Raw genomic sequence first — 23,913 nt, 5'->3', positions numbered from 1 at the left:
CAGTGGGCAACTTGGTTATTCTAGTGGATATCCAAGCGGCTGTAACGTGAGTCAGTGCACAACTGACACTTTAAGGAGAACAGAAAGCTACAAACAGTACTCTTCGTACACAGCCGGTTACGTACATGGTTTCTTTAAATGCCAATGTGGCTATTATGATTTGTTCATGTGAATTAGCGAGTGTTTTGTTTCGCCATCCGTCATGTGGCCATAGTTTCTGTCACATTTTGATTGCTTCAAACACGCATCAGAGGAGCCTAACGTATAATTGACGTCCTCTTTTCATTCGTGTGCTGCCCCTGTTGAAAACTTGTCAACATGGAATACAATAAAATGCATAAAATATTTACAATAACATACTTGTGTACTTCGCTGAAAACAATGCCCTTGTAGGTATTCGTGCTTGCGGCGTAGTTATGCCTCAAAAAGATTCCCATACATCCCTTAGTGTCCACGACCTGGATGTCGGTTGGGCTTATTGGAACAATATTTATTCTGCCAACTGTGTCAATTCCCCCTTGTCTGCAATTGGGAGTGGCAACATTTAGTGATCTCAAAGCTCGTAATGCTTTTACAAAAAAGGTACATTCCACTGGATAAGAACACCACTTTTTTTCTTTATATTGATTTCTGGCAATAACCTTGAAAGTAGGAAACGTCAACTACAGATTTAAGTTGCCTTCGCTTGAACAAAGGTTAGATATCAAAAAAAAATTTTGAGAACCACATGGAATGCTCCGTATCTCTGCAGTAAATCGTCATACAGCTTTGTCCGAAATTTCTCAGTTGCAGAAAAATTTATCCCGGTTTCATACAAGCAAGACGAGTATTTGCTCGACTGCGGAGTTTCTTAAGAAATCTGCATACATTTCCACTTACCTTGTGTGGCTGCATTTGAAGGATGTGTCAAATTTTGGTGCCGCACAGCTTAGTCCACCTAGGAGCTTCCACAAATCGGTCCACAACGTTTATACCGACCTAGATCACTGAAATGGCTTTCTGAGAAAATACGTCGTTCTGTGGCTGTTAGATAGAAAAATAAATATTTACCACACATTACCGAGACAAAACCAGTGACCCCACTTTATTCGTCCAGAATAAAGTGTGATAGCACAAGGTCAACAGCACTGCGTCGACAACTCTCCCGCCGCCTAAGACCTCAGAGAAAACGGAAGCTATTCATAAGAACACTTCTCTCAGCACCTGTATCTTTCGTACAATGAGAATATTATTCCAGGCCATGTATGAGACGTAAATATGTACATATCAGCACAACAACAACATTTCATTGGTGACGACGTTTTCTCAGAGGACGGGTGAATTCTTTTAGATGCCTTGCCAAGTTACCAACGAAGCAATTTCTGCTGAACGTGTTACAATTAAGAACAAACAAAATCTGCGCAAATAACGCGAGTATAACTTTTAGATGTTGTGTAATAATCTGGTGTGCATATACTTAGCTTTTTTCTGGTCTAACGATCTCGTATAAATAATTACCCTTTTCTACATCTCATTTCGATATGAACGTGACCTATGGAATTTGAATATATGCCTACATACACTAGATTCGCTGTAATTATACTCGGATAATCCAAATTTTCGCTAACATCCAAAAAATATTTCATACTTTTCGATGGCCCGCTATGTTTTCAATGCATTTTAAAGGCAGGAAATTTAAACTGCTTCAGTTGGTAAATTCGGGCAATTCGTACTTTTTGCTTGTGCTTCCAAGAAACTATATGCTGCATTTCGGCTTCTACTTTCACATTTGCATCTTTATACAATCAACCCTCACAACGAAAGCCAACTACCGTGATACACATGTCAAAGTGAAACCAAGCGTGGCAACAACCGCGACTGGGTAAGTAAAAAAAAGACGGCAAGCTGGAGGGGCGGCATGTACGAATATGACAAGCGTGACTGTCGGCCAACTCCGCACTCGCCGAAACACAAGAAGACCTGTCTTTCGAGATGTGTGTGATTGTAGTGTTACCAAATATAAGTGAATGTTTTGTATCAGGACAAGTTGGTATGTTGCCCCGAGTCATGTTTATAAGACGTTCTGATAGTTATTACGAAACCTTGGGGTCACTTTCAGTTTGGAATATGGCGAGTCTATATATATATATATATATATGTGTGGTGTGTGTGTGTGTGTGTGTGTGTGTGTGTGTGTGTGTGTGTGTGTGTGTGTGTGTGTGTTTGTGTGTGTATGTGTATATATATATACAAGAGAAGAAAAACTTCGAACAAGGTAAAAGCGCGATTGTGGCCTACGTTTCAGCGAAGAGAACTTGCACAGATATCTCGAAACATCCGCCCTGAGGAAAGCAAGTTCTCTTTGCTGAAACGTAGGCCACAATCGTGCTTTTACCTTGTTCGAAGTTTTTCTTCTCTTGTGTTCTCTACCATCTTCAAAGTCCTACTACTCCCTATATATATATATATATATATATATATATATAGAGATCATGAGGTTCGATGGGCCAGTATAAAAATAGTGAAAGAAGTCGACTGACTCGTTTCCCGTTTTTGTTGCCAACAGTTTCGGAGTTAGAAACTCCTTCTTCAGGGCTGTATTTTAATTTCTCACATTGCGCCTTTATACAAAAACTTCTGTGAGGGAGGGTTACTTCCCTCATCCCTACAGGAGAGGTCGCGGGTGAGGGGTGTTCCAAACAGTTTGAGCAAGTGAGGCATTCCGATTGGCTAGAAAGGTGGAAGGTGAGGGAAGGGGAAAGAACACGGACGGAAAGGCAGCACGAAAAACGTAACAAGAGGCACACAAGCAAATACAAGATCAAAAACAAGAGTGAGTCCTGCGCGCTGCGCAAATGGTGTAACAGTAGTCAGTAGGAAAGGAAGAAGAGCAGAACAAGAAAAGAAAGAAAAAAAAAAGAAAAAAAAGGGGGGGGGAATGAAGGGAGACGGACATAAGATGGCGGCACAGGCATAGATCTTCGATTCGGTCAAACTGCAAGGTCGCATGCATGCACGGCCCGCCAAGTCAACACATGGTCCCCGCGCCATACTCGGAATTTCCTGTCTCATTTTCGGTTTTGTTTTATTACTGGTTAAACCTACAGCAGCTCTGGTCTTGGCGCCACTTCGACGAAACCGAGTGGTGCGGCAAAGCCTTGCTACGCGGCCAGCGAGCCGCGGAACAAGTAACACTTGGATTTGGTTTCGTTTGCGGCGCATTCTTCGGCCGTTTGTCTATCAGTGGTGCGGCGGTCATAATTCAGGGCGCCGTGCGTCGGCGGGCCCGTGGGGCGCGCTCACAGATGTTCAAGGTCACTGATGAGACGGTGGTGGTTGCCGAACGGGCGGGGAAGGGGAGGGGGGGGGGGTTGGGGCGTTCTACCTGTTTGTTTTGCTTGACTTGGTCCCAAAAGCGGGGTTTCCTGGTTCTGCGGTCCTGGTTCTGCACGGTCCTGGTTCTGCGTTCACCCCCTCCAATGCCCGAAAGGTCCCGATATTTCGGGACCTTCGGGAAATATCGGGACCTTTCGGGCATTGGAGGGGGTGAACGCAGAACCAGGACCGTGCATACAACTTAAAAAGAAAGCAAGAAGGAAAAAAAGGAAACCCCGCTTTAGGGACCAAGTCAAGCAAAACAAACAGGTAGAACGCCCCAACCCCCCCCCCCTCCCCTTCCCCGCCCGTTCGGCAACCACCACCGTCTCATCAGTGACCTTGAACATCTGTGAGCGCGCCCCACGGGCCCGCCGACGCACGGCGCCCTGAATTATGACCGCCGCACCACTGATAGACAAACGGCCGAAGAATGCGCCGCAAACGAAACCAAATCCAAGTGTTACTTGTTCCGCGGCTCGCTGGCCGCGTAGCAAGGCTTTGCCGCACCACTCGGTTTCGTCGAAGTGGCGCCAAGACCAGAGCTGCTGTAGGTTTAACCAGTAATAAAACAAAACCGAAAATGAGACAGGAAATTCCGAGTATGGCGCGGGGACCATGTGTTGACTTGGCGGGCCGTGCATGCATGCGACCTTGCAGTTTGACCGAATCGAAGATCTATGCCTGTGCCGCCATCTTATGTCCGTCTCCCTTCATTCGCCCCCCCCCTTTTTTTTCTTTTTTTTCTTTCTTTTCTTGTTCTGCTCTTCTTCCTTTCCTGCTGACTACTGTTACACCATTTGCGCAGCGCGCAGGACTCACTCTTGTTTTTGATCTTGTATTTGCTTGTGTGCCTCTTGTTACGTTTTTCGTGCTGCCTTTCCGTCCGTGTTCTTTCCCCTTCCCTCACCTTCCACCTTTCTAGCCAATCGGAATGCCTCACTTGCTCAAACTGTTTGAAACACCCCTCACCTGCGACCTCTCCTGTAGGGATGAGGGAAGTAACCCTCCCTCACAGAAGTTTTTGTATAAAGGCGCAATGTGAGAAATTAAAATACAGCCCTGAAGAAGGAGTTTCTAACTCCGAAACTGTTGGCAACAAAAACGGGAAACGTGGCAGTCGACTTCTTTCACTATATATATATATATATATATATATATATATATATATATATATATATATATATATATATATATTTATATATATATATATATTCAAAAACTTGGGTGCGACCACTTGGAAAACACTAACAAATACTTTAATTCGACAGTTTCGACCACTGGTCTGGTCTGCTTCAGGCCATATATCGCCATATATATATATATATATATATATATATATAGGAAATGAGGGGCTCGTTGAAAATAAGACAGAAATAAGGGTTGGCAGTCGAGTAAACCTCGGAAAGCAAAGGGGAGGATGTGGTAGATCATTGAAACAGATTAAGAATTTGGAAAGAAAGAAAGAAAGTGAAGAAAAAAATGCCCGCCAGGTGGGATCCGAACCCACCTGGCGGGCGTTTTTTCGGATCCCACGTTTTTTCGGAGGTCGTGGGTTCGGATCCCACCTGGCGGGCATTTTTTCTTCACTTTCTTTCTTTCTTTCCAAATTCTTAATCTGTTTCAATGATCTACCACATCCTCCCCTTTGCTTTCCGAGGTTTTCTCGACTGCCAACCCTTATTTCTGTCTTATATATATATATATATATATATATATATATATATATATATATATATATATATATATATATATATATATATATATATATATATATATATATATATATATATATATATATATATATGTATGTATGTATACACACACATATATAACGAGGTTGCAGTCGTCATTGCCAGTGCTATTCGGCTGTCTCCGAAATATTTATTAGTGCCGAATGATGTGGGCTTGTTTGTCATGTTTCTTTGATACAGCGGCAAATAGGCGAAAATATAAGTCGAGAAAACATCCGCCCTTTTTTACCGAGAGCGGGAGTCGAACCCACATCTCCTCATAACGCGTGTGCTGCACTGAACAATTATGCTATCCCGCAGCGGCTGCTCAATGGCGGAAAAAACGGCGGATTTTTTCTTGACTCATATTTTCGCTTATTTATCACTGTATCAAAGAAACATAACAAACACAAGTCATTCGGCACTATTCAATATTTCGGAAAAATTCGAATAGCAGTGGCAATGAAGACTGCAACCTCGATATGTGTCCTTACCGAGTGCCACGCCCCGTATCTTTCTGTTCTGCTACATGCATTACGAGGGCTCTGGCTCCAGCAGTTCGGATATGCCAATTGGTAACCCCGACCTCCGACCCCGTCTTACGTGGCGGCCGCTGGAAAAAAGACGTTCTACGTCTCTCGCGGTGGTCCAGGGGTGGCGCTAGTTGATTGTCCTCACAATACTTGTATATATAAAGCCCCGCGTTAAAGTCGAGAGAAGAGCCGCTGCGGGATAGCATATTTGTTCACTGCACCACACGCGTTATGCGGAGATGTGGGTTCGACTCCCGCTCCAGGAAACAAAGGGCGGATTTTTTCTCGACTTATATTTTCGCCTATTGGCCGCTGTGTAAAAAAAACGTGACAAACACGTCATTAGGCGCTATTAATTATTTCGGAGACAGATGAATAGCACTGGCAATGACGACTGCAACCATGATATTGTCACGAATATGTGTCCTTACCGAGTCCCGAGTCCCGTGTCTTGCTGTTCTGCTATATATATATATATATATATATATATATATATATATATATATATATATATTGTACGCGCAATCCTAAATGGCACGTCATCAGGCAATAGCTCGGTATTATGACTGGCCAGTACCGCCTTCATGTTTCGTCGTCGTCGTCGCTGCATTAGGTGCGTCCATCATCATCTCATCGCTCGTCGTCTTTCTCGGACGCGCCATCATCGCCATCGTGATTGATCCTGTTCCGGCCATGGTACCGCTCGCCGAATAAACGTTGTCCGCCAAGCTTTCTGGCATTGCCTCTCAAGTGGTGGAGCGTGCGTTCGACACATCATGAAGGGCATCAATCAATTCGAGTTCACGGCTCTCGCTCTTCGAAACCCGCCGACCGTGGCAGATGTAACCAGGACCTTCCAAAGGCTGTACGAACTGCAGTCTATCCGTCTGCAGCAGGAGGCCACCACGCCGCAGTACCCCACAGATGACAACCGGCGGGCGCTGATACGGGCTATCATCCGTGAAGATGCCCTTGATTGCCGTTCTCCTTGTGCTCCTGGTGCCTATGTTCAGCCTTCTGCAACTGGCTTGCGGGAAATCATTAATAAGGAGCTTGCCCCTATGCCAGGCCTCACTCCTCTCGACCCTCCTACTCCTCTGACGGTTCCATCCTACTCAAAAGTTGCTCGGCCACCACCTACGCTGCTGACACCATCCTGGCGCAACCTGCGACTAACTGTTATGGCAGCCGTTCCTACGGCTCTGGGTCCCCATTCTCCCTACCAGTCATGACGACCGCCTCAACAAGACTTAGTTGTGAGCCGCCTGGTTTGTTAATACTGCAGAATACCCCTTACAAAAAGAGTGTTGCGATCCTAATAAACTTTTATAGAGTACTTATAGAGTCTAAAGGAACTCATTAAAAACTCATGGCAGACTCATGACCAAACGAGTGATCTCTGTAAGATGTCTAAAGCATTTCAAAAAGACCTCCTTTTAAAAACTCACTTTCCCCATCTCTATAAGATCTCCATAGAATTTCAGAAGAGGCCTCCCCATAAAAACTCACTCTCTTCATCTCTATAAGATCTCTATAGAATTTCAAAAAAGACCTTCCTATAAAAATTCGTTTTCCACATCTCTATAAGATCGCTATAAAATTTCAAAAGAGACCTCCCCATAAAAACTCACTCTCCTCATCTCTATAAGATCTCTATAGAATTTCAAAAGGGACCTCCCTATAAAAACTCAATCTATTCAGGCTCGATAAAGAGTCTATACACATTTTACTGAACTCGTTCAATAGCGGTTTTATGGAGTCTACTCTATGAAAGCTATTTTGAATTTTTGTACGGTATTCAGTATAGAAACTAACTCAATATAAGGTCACTGGAAATGCTATTGAAGTTTTAACGTGAAAACGCAAGAAAGTTTCCGTTGGCTCACTTTGAAGTTTTTCATCCAAGTATTTTCGATGGAGGCGGTGCACGGAGAATGAAAATGTCTGTTACATATGCAGATTAAAGGATGCATATGCCGCAATCACCAAATTTGGAATCTTAAATAATCATATAATTGGCTTCAATAGTTTGTGGAGGTCACTCCCAGCAATTTCGGCAGCTATATAGAGCGGGGCCGGAGATGCATGTACAAAATCAATTTTAATTGCCCCGCCGCGAGAGTCTGCGGATTGCCACGGCACTAGCAAAAACGGCGAAATATATTAATTCCCTGCTGGTTTTGCACGTACGGGTCATGTCAGATCTGGAATGCACTAAAGTGACTATGCTCGTTGGTTTAACATGATAGGGAAGTGCGCTGTACTCCCCCATCACATCAGATCTAGCTACCCCGTTCCGGAATGGGAAGCACTCTCCCGCGCTGTTGTTGTCAGTGGTCTCGTTTCGCAAGCAGGTTTTGTCACATATATGGCATCGTCAAATCTTGCAAAGTGAGAAAAAATGAACGCTGTATATACAGGCTTTCAAAACCAATTCAAGCCAGACATCATGAACCAACAGTGAACTCTAATGTTTTTCAATTAAAACCTAAATCCGGTAAATACCGCCTAGGTACACGAATTTACAAGTTATTTTTCGAATTATATTTATAAAAATTATATTGATATTCGAATTATACTTATATCAAAATATTTCACTGCGGTCTCGAAATTATATTTCGAGACCGCAGCGATGGCTCAGAGGTACAGCACTCGCATCGTATGCGGGAGGTACTGGGTTCGAATCCTTGTACCGCAGGGCACCCACCCGCTACTTTAATGGGTACAGGCGTCCCAAGTCGAGTACGGACGCTTGAGACGAGAATCCACGCCTGGAAAGCTGCCTTCACCCTATCGAGGGGTTCCTGACCCTTGTCCATCTGGCGCGGCCCCCGGCCATCATGCCGCGTTGCGCCATTGCCGGTGGTGAAAGAGTATGGCGGCATGTCCTGCCACAGGCGGTTGCGAGTAGAGCGTCCACCGTGGCTGTGGAAGGCACCATGTGCATTCGTGTGTCTTGGTGGCGCCGGGCACCTACCGGTAAAATAGGTACAAGCGTCTTCCTGGGCTGGCGCTCGGCCCTTGTGTGGGAATACAATGCTTGGGAAGTTCACCCGGCTTGCACGGGAAATCGCCCCTATGGAAAGGGGCGGCGGAGAAAACGCAGGAACTTTTAACCGCAGCGATGGCTCAGAGGTACAGCACTCGCCTTTTATGCAGGAGGTACTGGGTTCGAATCCTGGTACCGACGGGCAGCCACCGGTTTCTTTAATGAGTACAGTAGTCCCTGGTCGAGTGCGGACCCTTGAAAGGGGAATCCACGCCTGAAAATCGCCCCTTTGGAAAGGGGCGGCTGCAAAACCGCAGGAACTTTTTTTCGAAGTTTCACTCGATTGAAAACGTCTTTTGAAACTACTTAAAAAGTTTTATGCATATTCATTTTAAACTCTGTAGGGAACTTAATTAGAAACCTAATAGATCTAGTATATCAAGTTTAAATAAGTACTCGATAGAAAAAGTCTATTGAACCTCTTCGTCCCGTTTCAATAGGAACGCGGTGGCCAAATAACTTTTGAAACTGTATAGGCAGAGTCAATAGAAACATAAAAAGAAATCAATAAGTTCTTCCGACAAAACTCAATAAACTTTCAAAACCAAGGCGATAAAAATTTTTGTAAGGGACGTGGCCACATCTCCCTGTTTTGCCGCCTGCGTCAACAGGACGAGCGACGTGGCTACGACACCTACGAGAGCGACAACATCAGTGTTAGCTACGGCTTCCGTCAACAGCGTTATACGTCGCCCCCACGTCATTCTCGCTCTCCACCTGGCCCCGCTGAATTTCTTCACAACATCCGAAATGAACGACGCCGTTCACCGTCAACACACCGCCGGGTGGTGTCGCCTCTGCAACCAGTCTTCCGTAATACCAGCCACGCACCGGAAAACTGTTCTGCAGTTTTAGAGGGCGAAACTGCACCACCAAGGAAAAATGTAAGACCCCCGGACCGGCCATGGAACACTTTGACTGTGATCGTTGAGGAAATTCTTGTGGACGCATTGGGAGACACAGTTGCCAGCATATCTATCATTTATGAATGTTTGTGCTCTCGAATAAGAAAGGTGAGGGCTCCTTACTCAGGCCCAGCTCTACGTAGGGCGAACGGGGATATGATTCGGCCTTCAGGATATTGTACTGCGTGTATACTCATCACTGACAGTCGCCATCACTTTCAGTTTGCAGTACTCTTTTCGTGCGTCTATCAAGTAATTCTGGGTTTGCACTTTTTACATTCGGCATCTGTTATCATCTCCTGTGGTCAACCAATGATTGATATCGCCGATACAGAGCTCGCAAGTGTTGATAGCGCGTCAGATCTACGTTTGGTGACGAGACGACCACCTACTGTACACTCTTCCCTGGCCAAGAAGCTGTTCTTTCATTGTCATCAGGCCAAATTGTTGAAGGCGACGTGCTGATCGCACCAACGGGAAAATTCTTTGTTAAAGGACTGTTAACACCGCCGTGCCTTGTCCGTTTTTCTAGTGGATCTACCTATCTCGCCGCTATAAATTCGACGTCGGAGACCCTCTCGGTAACCCAACACGCCGCGATTGCTTCTGTACCCCCGGATGATGCCGTTGAATTGCTTCCTCTTGACTCTTTTCCAACAGTAGATAATCCTTTAGATCTTAAACCTCCGGTGGTCTTCATTGTTGCGAAAAACAATCCTGACCTTTCCACGGAGCAAACGAACACCCTATTGACCCTACTGGAAAATAACAAAGCTTTATTTTACACTCACTGTTCTGTTCTTGGGCAAACTTCTGTGGCCACTCATCTTATCGAAACGGATGGTTCCTGTGTCGTCCGTCGACGCCCGGGCCGCGTTTCACCTAAAGAACATAAAATAATTCAAGAAAACGTGGAGGACATGTTGAAGCGAAATATTACTCTTCCTTCGCTTAGCTCCTGGGCATCACCTGAGGTGCTAGTTAAGAAGAAAGACGGTTCCACGAGGTTTTGTGTGGATGAAAGGGCCCTCAACAAGAACCCTCGAGAGGATGTTTATCTGATGCCGCGCATCGATGACGCGTTGGACACCTTGCATGGGGCAGAATTCTTCTCTAGTCTCGAACTTTGATCAGGATACTGGCAGATCCCCATGCACAAAGCCGACAAACAGAAAACAGCTTTCTCAAACTCTATGGCCTCTACGAATTCAATGTAATGCCATTCAGGCTTTGCAATGCTTCCGCTACATTTGAAACAACGATAGACAATGTCCTTCAGGGCTTGAAATAGAAAACGTTTCTCTGTAACCTCGACAACATTGTTATCTTTTACTCCTCATTTGCCGAGCACCTTCAACGCCTGGACCTAGTATTAACTTGCCCCTGCCAGGCCGGTCTCCTTCAAAATTAAAAAAAAAATGCCACTTTGCAACCACATCCTTCAAGGTATTGAGGCACGTTGTGAGCAAGGATGGCATTCGCCCCAATCCCGATAAAACGAGAGCGGTAATAAATTTTCCGCGACCTCTTCGTCAGAAAGAATTTCTCAGTTTCCTTGGATTGGCTTCATACTTCCGTCGATTCATTCGAAACTTTTGGGCAATAGCTTCACCCTAAACAAGCTCTGAGCTTCTGGCACACCGTTTACCTGGGCTAAAGAATGCCAAACAGTGTTCGTGGGAGCTCAAACGGGCTCTTACGTGTGCACTCGTACGTAGCCATTTTGATGACAACGCTCAGACAATAATCCACACCTACTCCAGTGGGCATGCTCTTGGTGCTGTGCTCCTGCAACGCCATACATCATTTTTGGAGCACGTGGTTGTCTAGCCAGCCGAGCGGAACTATGCAATACCGAGCAGGAGTGCCTCGCTGTAGTTTGGATCATTCAAATGTTCCGACCATACTTGTATGGTCGTCTTTTCACCGTTGTAACGGATCACCTTTCACTCTGCTGCCTATCCTACCTCAAGAATGTATCCGGACGCCTTGGACGCTGGATACTTAAGCTGCCAGAGTAGGATTTTAACGTGGTGCACCAATCCGGCAAAAAGCACTCGGATGCCTATGCACTTTCGCGTTGTCCGCTGTTCTTTGAGGGAAGTTGTCAAGCGCCACCTGCGACACTGCCAGCTATTACTATTGCCTCTGCCGAGCCCGTCAGCCCGGCGTTACCTTCTAATCTTCTCTCCTTACAACGAGCTGACACTTACTGCCGCAAATTTATCGACCTTCTAGACGGTTCAACCCAACCTCTCAACAGCCGTTCGCGTCGAAAACTCAAATTTAAACTCATGAATGGCGGCTGCATTTACCATTTCGACTATCATCCTACTGGCGACAAATGGGTCCCTGTGGTTCCGCCTTCCCTTCGGCAAGAACTTTTCATGACGATGCTATCGCTGGTCATCTTTCCTACATTAAGACGTATGATCGCATAAACAGCCGCTTATGTTGGCCCGGACTTTCAACAAGTGTCGCCAAATACGTTTCGTCCTGTGAACCGTGTCAACGCCGGAAACAACCAACCTCTACTCCAGCTGGGACGCTACAACCCCCGCCATGTCCTTCGAATCCATTCGAAGTTGTAGGGATCAATCTGTACGGACCCCTTCCAGCCACCCCAGCCGGTAATCGGTGGATTGTCACCGCGGTTGACCACCAGACCCGCTATGCCGAAACAGCGGCTATTCGCAGGGGTTGCGCCTCGGAGGTTGCGGAATTCTCCTTGCAAGCAATCTTTCTGCGCCATGGTGTGCCTCGGGTTCTGCTCAGTGGCCACGGAAGAACGTTTCTTTCTACTCTCCTTTCCGAAGTTCTTCGTGTCGCTGAAAAATTTCAAAAGACTGCGTTCAGTTACCACCCGCAAACAAACGGCATCACTGAGCGCTTCCATCGTACTGTTTCCGACAAGATTTTCTTTTACATTCGACCGAACTACACCACCTGGGACACCATTTTGCCTTTGTCACCTACGGCTACAACACCGCTGTCAACAAACCACGGGATTCTCTTCTTTCTTCCTTTTCTACGGCCGTTCCCCTTCTTCGGTGCTTGACACGTCTTTCCTTTTCGCACGCGGGCCTTCTACGACAAGCCTGCCCAACCAGTTAGTTTCCCGACTTGCGCACTGCCGGAGTCTCCCCTGTATGAACACGGCAGCCTGCCAAATCAGCCGCAAGTCCCGCTACGATGAGAGGCATCGTTCTGTTTTATACCAACCTGGGGAAGAAGTCCTACTGTGCACCCCTATCCATGCCCCTGGGTTATGCGAGAAGTTCCTTCCCCGCTTCATTGGCCCCTACACAATCCTCGCGCAGACCTCACCAGTTAACTACCGCGTAACACCTACTCTCGGTGTCAGTGACCGCCGTTGCCGTGGAACTGAGATCGTTCATGTTTCCCGAATCAAGCATTTCATTTGACGGGCTTGCTCTACTTGACTGTGACGGCCAGATTGGCGGCTTCCGACGAGGGGGGTTAATATTGTAAGCGCGAATCTTAAATGTCCCCTCATGAAGCCATAGCTCAGTGTTATGACTGGCCAATACCGCCTTCATGTTTCGACGTCGTCGTCGCTGCAATTTGTGCGTCCACCATCATCTCATCACTCGTCGTCTTTCTCGGACGCGCCATATTGCCATCGTGATTGATCCGGTTCTGGCCAGGGTAATGCTCGCCGAATATTCATCGTTCGGCAAGTCTCCTGGCATTGCCTCTCAATATATATATATATATATATTTATATTTATATATATATATATATATATATATATATATATATATATATATATATATATATATATACACACACATATATATATATATCTATATATATATAACTCTATAGCGAATCAGAAAATGGGAAATGAGGGGCTCCGTGAAATAAGACAGAAAATAAGGGTTGGCAGTCAAGAAAACCTCGGAAAGCAAAGGGGAGGTTGTGGTGGGTAATAGAAAGAGATGAAGAATTTTTTGAGTAGAAAAGAAAGGGGTGAAAAAATGCCCGCCGGGTGGCATCCGAACCCACGACCTAAAATAACCGGTTTGGTGCGATAACCACTACGCTACCAGCGGGGCTGTTTCCCCAGCACTTTCTCGAGAATTTGTGTTAAGGTATTTTTGTTTCCTGCACTTGGGGGTGGTATCCAGCGCCACTCGGACTGCTCGGGACTGCCCTTATTTTCTATTTTCTGTCTATATAAATATAAATATATATATATATATTTATGTATATATATATATATATATAAGAGAAGAAAAACTTCGAACAAGGTAAAAGCACGATTGTGGCCTACGTTTCAGCAAAGAGAACTTGCTTTCCTCAGGGCAACAAAGCAAGTTTTCTTTGCTGAAACGTAGGCCACAATCGTGCTTTTACCTTGTTCGAAGTTTTTCTTCTCTTGTGTTCTCTACCATCTTCAAAGTTCTACTATCCCCTATATATATATATATATATATATATATATATATATATATATATATATATATATATATATATATATATATATATACTTTAATATTTTCTTCGTTATACCTGGATAGTACGGGAAGGGTCTCATATATGAGTTATTCCAGATCGTCTAAAATGCAAATCACAGAGTGTGGTGAATCACGCACGAGGCGCTTTCACGTATTACCCCTGTGCCGATGCGCGGCCAACATTTTTGCGACTGGTGGCTGCAGGACTGAAACTTCTGCCAGTAAACATGACTGCATGGATGTAGCATTCCTTGTGGTTACGTCTCGCTTAACCAATGGAATTCTTTAGCGTAGAAGTACCACACTCATTACTCTGTTTTTTCAATGAAATCATAATGAAATTTGTAGCTTGAAGGTAAAGATTAACAAGGTTGCGATATCTTTATAGAAAACCAATGGTCGTTTCGGCCGGAATGGAATGAACCAAAATATGAATCGGTATTTTTCTTAATAAAAGAGATAAATACGTTTCCTCCGTACCCTTAATGACTTTACATTATACTTTTGCGGAACGATGCAATCTGTTGAAATCCGTCGCATTATATTAAAGTAGAGTAGGCTTTGTCTTCATACAATGGCGCCGGATAATATTAGCTCTCGTATGCTGTCGGTGTGCGGTAGGTACGTATGTATGCAACGACAATGATCATTGACGTGAAGCCAACGAGCATAAAATGCCGTGTTTTTATTTGGTGCCTGCACATCTGGAGGCAACAACTCCACTTCATGCGCATAGAGGTGACGGCCCACACGGCGAAACTTACGTATGCTGCGGGAGCGATCGGGAGACCATAGTGCCTATTGTCAGACAGCACAGAGATACGACGACGGCGGGACGATGTGGAAACGACGTTGACGAAGGCTTTGGGACTTGGTGTGAGGGTAAGCGTCAACTTCAGGGTCAAAGAGGTGTCGAAGACATGGCTGGAGTGGTGGTGGAAGAAAAGTAGGGAAGAGAGTGGTACGTAGGAACAGCAATATACCGAATTAAAATTTATAACAGAAGGGGGGAGGGTGAAAGGTGTGTAAGGGCAGGACGGGAGTAAAGCATGGAAGTTTAAAACCGGGGGTGGGGCTGAACCATTAGGTTAGTGAAGGGTAAAACACACAAGCAAGTCGGTGGGGACAACTGACGTCCCGATACAAAGGGGGGGCCTGTAATCGTGATCATCTTCATCATCATCATCATCGGAGGCGGCGGCGGTGGTGCGTCAAACATCATTATCCATGAACTCCGTCCCATTTTTTTCTACAATTCATTATCATCCTAGCCAGCCTATCTAAGCCTACTGCAGGGCAAAGGCCTCTTCATTACTTTCAATTAAACCGGTGCTGTGCTACCTGCGACCAATTTATTCCCGCAAACATCTTGATCTCATCTGCCCATTTAACTTTCTGCCGCCCCCTGCAACGCTTGCCTTCTCTCGGGATCCACTCGGTTACCCTTAATGACCAATGGGTATTTTGCCTTTGCATTATCTGCCCTGCCCACGTCCATTTCTTCTTCTTAATTTCTACTAATATATCCTGAACACGCGTTTGTTCCCTTACCCACTCTGCTCTCTTCTTGTCCCACAATGTTACACCTATCATCTCCCGTTCCATTGCCCGCTGGGTATTTCTCAATTAAAGTTGAACTCTCTTAGTGAGCCCCATAGTTTCTGCCCCTTGGTGACTATCGGTAAGATGCAGCTGACATACACTTTCTTTAGGGAAAATGGTAGGCTGCCATTCATTATCTGAAAATGTATGCGGTATGCACTTCACCCCTTTCTCATCGTTCTAATTTTCTCTCCCTCATGGTTGGGATCCGGGGTCACAACTTGGCCTAAGTAGATATATTCGTTTACCCCTTCCATTGCCTCGCCACCTACCTCAAACTGCTGAGCTGTTCCGAGGTTATTGATGATTACTTTGGTTTTCTGCATATTAATTTTCAGGCCCACGGTTCTGGTCTGTTTGTCCAGTGTGGAAAGCATGCTTTGCAATTCGTCCCCCGAGTTACTTAGCAAGTGAACGTCATCACCTAATCTGAGGTTACTCAATTATTCGCCTTTAATCCTCACTCCCACCTGTTACCAATATAATGTTCGGAATAATTCTTGTAAACATGCTGTGAATAACATTGGGGAGATTGTGTCTCCTTTTCTGACGCCCTTCCCGATAGGTATTTTACTGCTCTCCTTATGGAGCATCATGGTAGCTATGGACCCATTGTAGACATTTTTTAGTATTATAACATATGGCTCATATACACCCAGGTTTCGTATTGCCTGAATGACTTCTGAGGTTTCGACCGTGTCCAATGCTTTGTCATAATCTACGAAGGGTATATATAGGGGCTTAGTATACTCAGCGCACTTCTCTATGTTCTCATTGATCGTGTAAATATGGTCAATTAATGAATATCCTTTCCGCAACCCTGCTTGTTCTTTAAGTTGACGGAAATCTAAGGTTGCAGAAGTTCTGTTAGCGATTACCTTTGTAAGTACCTCGTAGACGACAGACAGTAAGCTGATCGGCCTGTAATTTTCCAAGTCCTTGATGTCCGCTTTCCTATTGATTGGGATGATGTTCGCGTTCTTCTATGATTGCGGTCATTAGGCATTGCGGTCATTAGGCATTGTGTTACAGGTTTGCAATTTCTCCACCATCCTTCAAGAGGTCTGCTTTTATCTGATCCTAACCAGGGAATTGGACCCCTTTCATTTCTTTCAAAGCCTTCCTTACTTGTGTTGTTACTGGTGGGGTGTCTATATCCTCTTCAGTACTGTCTCGTTCGACATTATCCTGGATGTCCCGACTGCTGCACAGATCCCTTTAAAACTCCTCGGCTACTGTGACTATTTTATCCGTATTTGTGATGGCACTGCCTTGCTTGTCTTTAAGTGCATACATCTGATCTTTCCCCACGGTAAGATGCCTCTTCACTGCTTTCAGGCAGTGAAGAGGCGTGGAGTGAAGCGGTGGAGAAGAGGTAGAGCATCCGCCTCGCGTGCAGAAGTACCGTGATTTGAATTCCTGTGCAAGACAATTTCCACTGGAACTAAAAGAAACCTTTATTGATGGAATTGCAGAATGGGGTCGGTGTGCGGCCTGATCCAGGGAACCGTTGCTGGTAACGCACTTCCTCACCAGAGCAGGATTGGACACCCTGGTGTAGTAACGGCCACGACTTACCATGAATACGCCAATTTCTACAATTGGAGGAAGGCCAAATTGCTTGCTACACCAAGCATGCGCCATACCAATACAATACCTGAATATCAACATGATTACTATTATCGACAAGAAGGGAACAGCCTCCGTGACTGCGACGCCTGATACTCATGAATGAAACCCGTGGTCCAGTCAATGGCCCCGCTACGACGTTTACTTCGGCACAAAATTCAGCTCCAGTCGATCCCGAATATATCGAATCATTGCATATATGGAATAGTTCAAACACCCCCTTAGAAATCCTACGCAAAAGTGTAGTGGTTTCGTACGCGTGTATCAAATTTCCTTTAACCGTCATACGTCGAATTCCGCACCGCAATTGCTTCTGGAAGTGCTCTTCTCCTGATGGTGCTGTGGGCAATGATAATTATTTCTCGTGGTCGCGTCACTTGGGTGGCCTTCAATACTTAATGAGGAAATCTGGGCCCTCAACACCTGCTCGACCTGCTCGAGGGGATAACCTCATGACAAGAAACCAGAGTGTGATTTATTTATTTATTTATTTATTTATTTATTTATTTATTTATTTATTTATCTATCATGCATTTATTTATTTATATATTTGTGAATTTGTTTGTGTGTTTTTGTGTATTTACCTTTTTATTTATTTATTTATTTATTTATTAGCAATACCCTGAGGGCCAAAAGATATTACCGAGGGGAGTGGTTGCAACACAAAGCGCAAACGTTTTAGACGCAGAGCATCTGATTCACTCGCCTTGTCCCTCCGGCGTCGTCGTCGTCGTCGGCGGCATTGTCCACCCCTTCCCCATTCTCCTCGCCGCGCCAGCTGCGCTCTCCGCCGCTCACCCCCTCTCCTCTCCGATAGCGAACACTCTCTCGCGAGAGGCATTGGATTGGATTCGATTGGATTGGATTGGATTGGATTGGCTTGGCTTGGATTGGATTGGATTTGGATTGGATTGGAATAAAGTGGATTGTGTTGGATTGTGTTGCGTCATAGCCGCGGCAGACGCGCTGGGGCCGGCGCATGCGCAATACTCTCTCTTCCGTGGTTTCCTCTCCTTCGGGAGCGTTGCGCATATAACCGGTGTGCCGTTCTTCGGCGAAGCAACATCCACGCTTGGCTCAAACACCTAGAATCCACGCCGCTTTACAAGTACGCCAACGTCGTCATCGACTTGGACCGGCTTACGCAGTCCCCTCAACGTTATGCGCGCTATAAAACGCGGTCCCTTCGGCGCTCCGCCTATGCGTCGCATCTACACAGGGGTTCCCGCGAGGGGAGGTGGTGGTTTTTACATGATGCAGCTGCAAGTATTACATCGGGTAGAATTTCTTAATGATATAGTTTTAGCTAACAATCTTTATAGCACACAAAACACGGGAATTGTGAAATAAAAAATAGGCGGACGCAATACAAACAAGACGATAAACCATGTGCAGGAACAATACAATATCAGGATGCAACAATATAATACAATACATGGATGACTTATACATAACTGGCTAACGCACTTCTTAAATGCAGGTGGTTTTCCATGATTCCCGCTGATGCGGAAAGGCAGTTGTAATCCTTAGAGGTGCGTCATGTGAAACAGCGAGAGACAGTGCAAGTCCTGGAAAAAGGTGACCCGCTTTTATGGGAGCAATCCAAGCGAAAAGAAACTAGGGGGCAAGACAAGACGGTCCCGCATGAGGCAGCGCCTGAAACAAGTGAACTGGAGGCGCACCATTTTACGATGGAATGAAAGTGAAAGCAAGTTAAGGCTGGGTTTCATGGCTGTTATGGTTGCTGTGTGGTTGTAATTACAAAGTGTAAGAAGAGATGAGTGGTTCTGTACCATATCAGGGGAGTGTGTTAGGTTGGCATGACTAGGATTCGTTTCTGCTGCAGCATATTTAAATTTAGATGGGATTACTGTAGTGTAAACAATACGTTTCTAGAAAAAGTGTGCCCTTGAAAAGTTGCGGCGTAAAAACCCAACACTTGGTTGGCATTTTTAATGACTTAGGTGCAGTGGACATTCCAGGTCCAAACAGTTGTGATATGCACTCCGAGATATTTATACTTTGTCAGGGATTCAAGAGGTGTGTTATCAAGGTAAAAAGTTGGCGGTTCATGATTTCCTCTTGAAAGAGGAAAAAATTTACATTTATAATTTAATAATGGCATCAGGGATGTTGTACACCCCAGAGAAACGGAGATAAGATAATCTAAGAGAGGTAATATCGTCTTCACAAGTTATCTCTCCGAAGGTGACGCAGTCATCCGCGAATAAACTTATATTATATGTAGTCCAGGAAGGTACAACATTACTCTATATAAGAAAGATCAGCGGACCTTGTACGGGGCCTTGTGGTATGCCAGAGGGGACAGCACTTGGCTCAGAGCATATATTTTTAACTAACACTAATTAACAGCGATTTTTCAGAAAGCATTCAAGGCATGCTAAAACCTTTGGTTCTACATTAATTACATTGAATTTGTGCAGCAGTACTTCGTGAAAGAATTTATCAAAAGCTTTGGGAAAGTCTATAACTGTGCAATTGGGGTTGCTAAATTATTGAAGAATAACATTTGATTTGTGGGGGATGGTTACAAGTTGGGTTTCGCACGAAAATGTTTTACGAAAGGCGTGTTGGTAACGTGTAAAAATGAGTTAGATTCCAGGAGGCTTGCAAAGTTAGAAAAGAAAATGTACTAAAATATTTTACATTGAACGCTAGTAATCGAAATGGGTGTGGAATTGAATGGGAAATGCCTGTCAACCAGACTGGTGAAATGCTACAATTTTGCCAATATTTCATTCCATTCGCAACATGCTTTCGTAAACAACTTGTGACCATTTTGTGTGTGAATAATAAATGAGTAGGAAGAGGTACCTTTCAGAAGCCTGGTTGTAATCGGGTCACATTTGGGGGTAAATATAAGTTTCTGGGACTTACTAATTATGTTTTCTACAACAACAGCATCTATCATTATTAGGAACATGATTGGGTAGTTGTCGCATTTATTTGGTGGCATAGCGACATTTATAGTGCGATAGAAATTGCGAGTCAAATATTTGTTGCGAATAAAGCGCACTGGTCGGGAGAAAAGGTGTCACCAGAGTCATTGCTAAGGAGTGTGTATTATCGCTGATTGAATCTATGACGCCCCAGAACTTTTTAGAATCATTAAATGACATGAATTGTAGAGCAGTATGGATAAATGTGTGTATCACGGATTGAACCGTATTGATCTAATCAATAGACGTTAATCTAATAACATTCCAACAGCAGCGTTGTTGGACTGGCATGCTCATCTGTATAGACAACTCTTCTTGGTAGTCGTTTAACGTGGTTCTTAAACCATGGAGCGTGAATACTCCTTTCACACGCCGAATGTAATATCATTAAAAGTAAGTGACGATAGCTGTTTATGACATTCGGTTTTTTCGTGCGGGTATACACGGCGAAACAAACGTCATCGGCAGTAAAAACGGTGACAATTAGCATGCTCGCAAAATTGCAAAAATTTACTTCAAGTTCGTCTGAATTTTTCTCGTATATGTTTCTTTCTAAATTAAAAACAACAAAATCACTATTTTAATGGACGGAAGTACACATCCAAGTCGAGACAAGTTAGCAAAAATTTGTATAAGTGAGCGCGCGAATCGGGAACGAGATTTTTTTTTGTGAGTTCTTGTTTGGCTTTATTTATTTGGAAAACAATATGAAGGGGAAAATATAAGTCTACTGATAGTGTTTAGAAACAGCGTTTTTTGGTTTATTACAGAACTTTCTTGTCTTGCGGCGCGCCGCTGCTGTGGAGGCTACTCACTTGGTAGCTGAACGAGCTCCCTAACCTCCTTTAAACGCTAAATGCCATTTGCCTCGAATGTCGTTCGGTATTTCCGTGTAGAACCACTCTGACGACACTCACTCGAAATGACATTTGCTGTAAATATCAATAGATTTGCGGTGTGACCGGGCTATGACTTCGCAGTAATACAGCAGACAGGAATGCATTTTTTGGTCAGTTCATCAACCTAAATTATAAACAGGTTCCAGTTGGTGAGCATGGTGGGCTTATCGAAACCCTCCATAAAATATCAGGCAAAGTTCACAGTTCATTGTTACCGCCTTCAAACTGCTTTATTATAATAACGAATTATTTTGGTGCTCCTGAAAAGTTTTGGCCGCGCGAGCCTAATGCTGAGCGGCAACAAGGAACGATCGCCTAAACTGTTCAAATTCCTATTGGACGTACTAATGTCATCACCCAAGGGCTTAAAAACCATCTAGCAAAAACACCAAACGTTTTACAACCACATACACATGCACAATCGCCTTCTTTGTTTATATTTGTGTATATCACTCCTGTACTGAAATAAAAAATAAAACTCTCGCGTGTACGTCCGCTATCCCCATCTAATAAAAACTAGTTAACGTACAATGCATTTATTGTTTATTTTTTATTTCTTTTAAGGTGTGCTATATTTCTTAAAGAAGCAAACTAGGCCGTTAGGACATTCCCATTCATGTGTAAAACTTTTCATATTAGGGCACGATGCATTTTAAGCTCGTGGGTCATAAGTTGGTAAGTCCCATAGTAACGTGATCAGGTAAGTCCCCCTTAAACCTGGTGCTTAAGTAATGTTCGAAACAATCCCAGGTCTGGTTGTTAGTATGAGGTCAAAGGTATTGGCGGTTGAAAGTGTTGTTCTTGGTGGTACTTCGACTAGTTGAGCGGAGAAAATGCAGAGCACACGTCGACAAATGTTTGGGGTAATGTTGATGGAGGAAGGACGGCAGGTGGCTTTGTAGCCTAATTTGCGTTAAGAATGTTAAAACCACCCAATAAAAATAAAGGCAGGTGAGAATAACGAGATGAGACTGTGCATATGTGTCATGAAGTTTCTTTTATGAAGGCGGAATTAGGATCAAGGGGTCCATAGCAAGCGCCCACGATTGTTTTCTGATAAGAGTTCATTTATGGCCCAAAATGGGATCGCCGGAATGCTAAAGCAGAAGGGGAAGAGAAACCAGTGGGAGCGTTGTGACCCAGCAATGGCTCTGCTGGCATAGTGACCGGGGCGGCGTGAGGCCTGTTTGTTTTGTTCGCGGCTTCATCTCTTCTAAGTCATGTGGGTGAAAGTACGGAAGAATTTGGATTTAGCGACGAAGGCGGACATCATTATATGGGAGGAGGCAGGTCAAAACTATCCCCCGGTTGCAGGGGCATTTGAAATCTGCAATTCCTTGCAGCACCTTAGAGCACAACGCTGCGCTCTACACGGACACAAGGTGAAGGCAGCACAGCCCGGCCGTTCTGGAGGGCGTCGTGTGGATGTTACTACAGCTGATTCCGCAAACCAGCTTCGCTGTGGCTCCAGACGAGAGGCGTATGGGCACATAAGGATACGACGTTGAGTGTTTCGAGAGTGAATTTGAGAGCTGTCAGCACTCCCTTAGTCCAGTCCGGATGCCGGAACAGAACGTAAGTACGTGACAGTTGACAACGTGCAGGCTGTGGCGTAACGCAACACTGGGGCGACCGCTGCTGGGATCGTCGTATATATTAGCAACCCTGACGACGTTCCCGGCCTCTTATAGCAGCCAAGCTTACGTCAGCATTCAGCATAATTCGGGTCAGGGTGGCGCAGTGGACGACAGCGGGCCTTTCTATTTAGATGGCGTTCGTAAGCTTGACGACATATTGGTGAACCCCTCAACGCAGAAGTTAAAGGAAGCGAAGCTGACGGTTTTATTTCATGCTAAATAAACTGCGGTCGTCGTCGAGACGTGTTTCATGTTTTTCGTGCTTTGAGCAAGAAATCGGGAAACTACCGCTTGTTGCAATCTCGGAGAGCTCCTAGTGAGTGGTGGAGTTTTCAGATAAACTGTAGATGGAAATATGGATATATCGAACTATTTTCCGGTCCCCTTGACTTCGATACATCCGGGATCGTCTGAATCGGCATCTGCGCATTTCGATAGTAGAGGCTTTTTACCATTACGAGAACATTTTCTTATTCACCGACAACTTACAAATGCACAAGATCCCGTCTGTGAAAGGGCCGCGCGAGGCCTTTAATTACGATTGTTTCATCCTGAAAGTTTGCGTTCGGGGTACAACCATTCTCAAAGCGCTATCCGTCAATCACAACGCCACTACATCCAAATTCTTGTTCCAGTAATTTGCCGCGTTAAAGTTGCAGTTTAATTCGCATACTTTGGCTGCATGCGTTTCTCGGTTTGGGAAGTCATAAGAGTTGTTTCGCTGAGCGTCTTGGGCAGGAATTGCTGCATCGTCCGACTACTACTCCTACTGCTACTACTATTGCTGCTACTACTGCTACTGACTCTACTGCTGCTACTACTACTACTATTGCTGCTACTACTGCTACTAACTCTACTGCTACTACTACTACTGCTAATACTGCTACTAGTACTACTATTACTACTACTAGTAGTAGTCGTAGTAGTAGTAGTAGTAGTATTTTGGACAACCATTCTCGAACGGGGCCTGCCGCATCCGAAAGGGAAGTTCTTGAGCAGCTGCTCCACTACATGCGCACGACTAGCATGACGCAGTGTCTGAATAGCCCGGACTGAAGTCCGCTCCTGATCTGCTAGACGAACGCAACGGGCCCCTTTTTTTCCCCTCTTTATGTTTTTGCACCGCCTTC

Source organism: Haemaphysalis longicornis, unplaced genomic scaffold (genome assembly GCF_048455015.1).
Source record: "Haemaphysalis longicornis isolate Haplotype H1 unplaced genomic scaffold, Haemaphysalis longicornis Haplotype H1 scaffold_8, whole genome shotgun sequence".
Lineage (NCBI taxonomy): Eukaryota > Metazoa > Arthropoda > Arachnida > Ixodida > Ixodidae > Haemaphysalis > Haemaphysalis longicornis.
Note: the sequence above shows the minus strand (reverse complement) of the source record.